This window comes from Hibiscus syriacus, unplaced genomic scaffold (genome assembly GCF_006381635.1).
Source record: "Hibiscus syriacus cultivar Baekdansim isolate YM2019G1 unplaced genomic scaffold, ASM638163v2 tig00112079_pilon, whole genome shotgun sequence".
Taxonomy (NCBI): domain Eukaryota; kingdom Viridiplantae; phylum Streptophyta; class Magnoliopsida; order Malvales; family Malvaceae; genus Hibiscus; species Hibiscus syriacus.
In genome coordinates, this window is record NW_024063250.1 from 43,188 (window position 1) to 49,318 (window position 6,131).

The window sequence follows — 6,131 nt, forward strand, 5'->3', positions numbered from 1 at the left end:
ACTATACTAATAGTTGTTGTCAATGGGTGGTCGTGTGACAGTAGACAACAACCAAAAGAAATTTTTATTAAATAAACCGGTTACAAACATTTTAGACGTTCATATGTGAATATGAGAGTTATAATAAAACGTGAAATAAAGTAATATAATAAAAAGAGATGGAAATAAAATAATATGTTAATCGATTAAATAAAATTTAATCGATTAAATGTTTGAATTAGACAGTTAAAATGGTGATATGAAATTGTATTAAACTGTCGAGCTGTTGCTGAAAAATGGATGCGATTTAGAAATTAAAATAATACATTATGAATTTATGTGATTAAATAGTTTTATAAAAATGGTTAAATCTGGAATTTTAAAAGAAACAAAAATTTTACCATATTCAATTAGAAAAAGTTACACAGAATCTATGTGACATTCTTAACTTGTATTTGGATATAAATGCGGGTTAAGGGTGTTACACTAAGGGTGAGTTGGTTCACGGAATGTAAGATTATCAGTGAGAATAAAAGATTACAAGGGAATATGATTACTGAGAATGTTGTATTTTGTGTTTGGTTGGTTTAGCAGGAACGTAAGATTACCGTGTTTGGTTAAAGGAATAAAATATTATTGGAATGTATATTTGACAAAATTGTCCTTATCATATATTTGTTTTTTTAACAAGTTGAGTTCTACTATAATATTACTATAAGATATTTATATATTTTCTTAAAAAAAATTAAATTCATAAAATTTATATAATTTTTTTTATAAAATTGAAAATATAAAAAGGTTTAATGAAACCCTAAAATGTTATTTTAACCTCTGAACTTCATATAAAATTTTAATTATAGTTTTTTTTGTAAATCTAAAATAGTTTAAGGATAAATTTGTAATTTAACCTTCGTAGAATTTTTATTATTCAATGATAGAAGAAGGATATTTTTGGAAAAAAAAATTAAGGGTATTTTTGTCCAAAACACCGGTAATCCAACAATACCTAAGGGAAGGGGGTAATGACATTCCCGGTAATATACCCCAAAAAATCCACTGTTGGTAATAAAACATTACCGGGAATGAGATTACCGGCCAACCAAACGGGGGAATGTGGATTTTATTCCCCTAGTGATCCCACATTCTCCGAACCAAACAAGCCCTAAGTGTATATGATATATTTGAATCGATAAGAGCCTACTTGCTAATATGTCTTTATAAAGATATTAAGATCAAATTATGATAATTATTGTATACTTTGAATTGGAACTCCTAAAGAGCTTTAAAATAAAACTCCCGAAGAGTTTAAAAATATTTTGATTGTTTAAAAGAATATTTTCTTGAAATCAAGTTTTGTCTTGACCTGTAGATCGAGTGCTTAAATTAATTCAATTGAAAAAATGATACATCAAAGGAAATATATTTTTCTAAAGTTTCCTCTCTCATGATCTTCAAAAGAAGAGTAATGTAAATATTTGATGAATTCATTCAGGTGGTAATTTGAAAAGATCTAATTATTAATGTATTGTTTACTAGAACATTTGAAGATTGTATTCAAGATTAAGTTGTAATATTCAAAGATCTTATGTGATATTATCATGAGGGGGAGTAAATACGCGTTGTACTATTTTCCCCTTAACCAAGGCTTTGTCCCACCGTGTTTTCATTATAAGATTTTTAATGAGGCAACATATTATACGTATTAAAAATATGTGTACTCTTTTTCCTTCATTAAGATTTTTTCGCATTAATTTTTTATTTTAGTAAAGTTTTAACGAGACACATTAGTTTCATAGACATCTAAAGGGGAGTGTTATGAATATTTATTTATGTGGTGTATATCACTATCTTTATCTCTATCTATAAGATAAGAGTTTTGATATGACTTTAATATCCATTAGATTTAGAGTTATATATATGATATCTACTTCATATGTTTATAAATATGGAGTTCAAAGAAAGCATTAGATACAACTCATATTGAGATAATAATATATTTCTCTCCCCTTATTCTTATAATTCTTCTTCTTCTTGTTCTTATTATTGCTTCGTTTATATTATTTCATAACAATTAATAATTAATATAGTTATATGATAATATGTTTAATAAAAAATGAATAAATGAACATGAGTTAATTTATGAAAATGTATTTATATCTATTATATTACTATACTAAAATTTTATTAAACATGAAAACAATTAGTAATAAATCTTTTTGACAAATTAAAAAGTAAAATAAATATAAAATGGTAATTATTTATTAACAATAATCTTTAGTGAAATCATCGTATATGTATAATAAATATACAAAATTAATAGTTATTCAAAATTTAAAATTAATGATTATATATAATATATAATATATAATGATATAAAATGTTAATTAATTTAATAATACAATAATTAAAATATATTAAATTATTTTTATAATTTTCATAGATGAGTAATCATGAATATTTATTATATAACATTAATAATATTATTATCTATGACATAAAATTAAAATTTTGCTAAACAATTAAATTAAAATGTAAAATATGATATCCATATTAAATATAAAAAATATGTATTCCTTTTCAACGATTAAAACTAGATTTCATTAATAAAAAAATGAAATGTATCAAAATTTTAATACACTTAAGAGTTAATTGGGGACAATAGTCACAAAAAAACTCATACATAAATAAAAATATTAAACCTAAAGATATTTAGAAAAACAAAACTTTTCATTGAGAATGAAGTCCAACATCAAGAGAATCCAACAACCTTCGTAAAATTCATTGTATTTGTCGGACGAGACGCTTTACGTAGTGATAAAGGAGTGTCGAGCGAACTAAATAATTTGGCAGATTGATGTCTACACAATTTTGATTATAACGAAGACAACCTTTTACCAAAGAAGAGATTGACAATATGTGGCCTTCAACAAACCAATCAAAAAATAAATGTTGTGAGGATCTTTGTGTGAGCATCAACATGACCGTAGATGTATGCGAAAAATGTATCAAAAGTCATAAGGAACTTGCCACAAGTGCATAGAAAAAGCGTGCCATGAGAGCAGAGAAAAGTGTGCACAAAGATAAAGATTCTTATTTAAAATTAAAAAAACTCATGAAAAAAAGAAAAACAAATGTCATGATATGAAAAAAAAAACAAGAAAAATAATAATCACTGACGGTCGATAACCAATATTAAAATTAGTGTCGCCATCGACTAAAACAAAGATGACAAAAAAGTAAATATGAATTCTTTAATTCATAAAGAATTAATTATAAAATTATAATTATTTATTATAATTTATATTTGATTAATGCATACAATATTCGGTTGTTACAATCTCAGTTTACTCATATTTAAAAGCCATTTAACAGTTCTAAAAAAACCCATTTAACATACTAAACTCAAAATTCATTTGAGGGTTGAAGAGAATGTTGTTTTACTTTGAAGTCCTAAGTTCAAATATATGTACATGTAGATAGAGACATGTCCTTATCAATTTAAATTTAAGTAAAATCAAATTTTTCATGATTTTTAGATTAAATACATAATAAGTCTTTATTATTTTGAAATTAAGTACATTGTCCCTCCTAATGTTTGATCTTGACTTCAGGGAATACATAATAAGTCCTTATTATAATTACCTTGTCCCTCCCATTGTTTGATCTTGGCTTCATCCCTGACTGTAGGGTGTGTGTACGCTGTCAATGGTTAAGAAAGATTATGAATAAATATTATTTTATAATTACCTTAAACTATTAAAAAAGAGTTAATTGCATAATATGTCACTAAACTATAACCCTCATTTTAAATTGGTCCTTAAAATTTTAAATATCCTAATTTAATCCTCAAACTATGTCTCTTATTCTAAATTAGTCCTTAAACTTTTGAACATTCTAATTTCATCCCTAAACTATTACTCTCTTTATAAATTGGTCCCTAAACTTTTAAATATTTCAATTTTATCCCCAAATTCATCTAAATACGTAATTAGTTTCAACCATAATTTAACCTAAATTTTATTTTTTAAACATATAATAATATAACTTGTCTTAACAATTTTATTAACAAGGGATGTGATTAGTGTATATATTTATATATATATATATATAGTTTGGGATGAAATTGAAATGTTCAAAAGTTTAAGGATAAATTTAAAATTATAGTCATAATTTTTGGATAAAATTGGAATATTTAAAGTTTAGGGACCAATTCAAAATGTGGATCATACTTTGAGGACATATGACGCAATTAACTCTAAAAAAAAGTAACATCCTAACTCCAATTGGTAAAATAAATCTAAATAGTATTAAACGCATGTCTTTATCCTAAAAAATAATAGTCTAAAAAATAAGAAAGATTAGAGAGAATTATTCCGATAGTTGTCTAAAAGTGAAAATTACCTAGAAAATCAGTAGCAATTACAAAAGTAATTAAAAACTGTAAATATTATTTTAATAATCATAGAACTATTTTATATTTTATAACGGTGAATAATTTTAAAATATAAATTCTGATAAAATATTTTAAAACAATAAGATTGTATATAAAAAGAAATACACGAACTAAAACAGATCAACAACAACAACAATAAAATGCTATTCCCATATGTAATGAGGTAAGGGGGAGGTATGGTAGTAGGCTGCCCCCAACTCCAGGTTGAGAGCAGCTTCCGTGGAAGACCTCCGGAAATTAAAAATTAAAAAAAAGATAAAATACAATGCATGTATAAATAAATAAATAAATACATAGTTGAATAGTCTTCTTATGCACTCTTCATATTCGCGTCTGTAATAGGAAGTATTCCCTACAAATAAATCATTGCGTAAAAAAAAATCTCTGCATATAAACAGAAAACGTAAGACCCGACTAAATTTAAAAAGAGGAAACATGAAGAGAAGATACACAGAAGTCATCGATAGCAAGCTACGAGAAGGAATAAAATCAAATGGATTAAAACCTAAACTAAGACAACACTAATCCACTACCCTAGATCCAATGAAAGAAACATATAAATAGAAATCGTGGAAATTACTATAAAGGCATTAAAAAGAAGACAGAGATGCTACGCCCTATGGCTGTGACCCACACTACTCGGCTATCCTGGTCTTAAGTCTCCATAATTTCTTATCAGAGGTCATGTCCTCGGTAAGGGCTAAATTCTTCAAATTAGATCTCAAGCAGTCTACCCACTTCCTCCTTGGTCGTCCTCTCCTTCTGACACCGTCGACTGTAATTGACTCTACCCTCCTGACCACATCCGACGGTTGTCGCCTAAGAACATGCCCAAACCACCGAAGTCTTCCCTCACTCAATTTTTCAGATATAGGCACCACCCCCAAGGACATCCTAATTGCAGAGTTTGGTGTCATGTCCCACAAAGTCCGACCAAATGCCCATCGAAGCATTCTCATTTCTGCGGCCTCCATCCTCCTTACGTGATCCTTCTTGATTGCCCAACATTATGATATATACAACATCGTTGGTCTTATTGTAATTCTATAAAATTTTCCCTTAAGTTTTAGAGGCACCTTCTTGTCACACAAAACTCCAGTAGCAGCCCTCCACTTTAGCCATCCCGCCTTAATACGGTGTGTGACGTCATCATCTACACCCCCATCTTTATGAATCATAGACCCTAGGTACTTGAAATAATCCTTTGAGGGGAGAACATGTCCTTCTATGCATACTTCTACATCTTCCTCGTTTTGGTTCCCACTAAAGTTTGTACATAAATACTCTGTCTTTTCCATATTGATCCTTAGACCTTTTTCTTCCAAAGCAGTCTTCCAGGTCGACAGTCTACTATTCAGCTCAGTTTTTGTTTCAGCAACTAGGGCAATGTCGTCAGCGAAAAGCATACACCATGGAACACTGTCTGGTGTCGCACAATAGATGTCGTCCATAATCAAGGCGAAGATGTAAGGGCTAAGAGATGACCCCTGGTGGAGTCTGATTTCCACCGGGAAAGCCTCGGTGTCGCCAACTGTAGTCCTGACGTATATAGTAGATCTATAGTACATATCACGAATCTCCCAGATATAAACATTTGAGATCTGTATCGTTTCCAAGGTCTTCCAGATCGTATCACGGGGAACGCTATCATACGCCTTCTCAAGGTCAATGAACGCTATACGAAGATCTCTATTTTTTC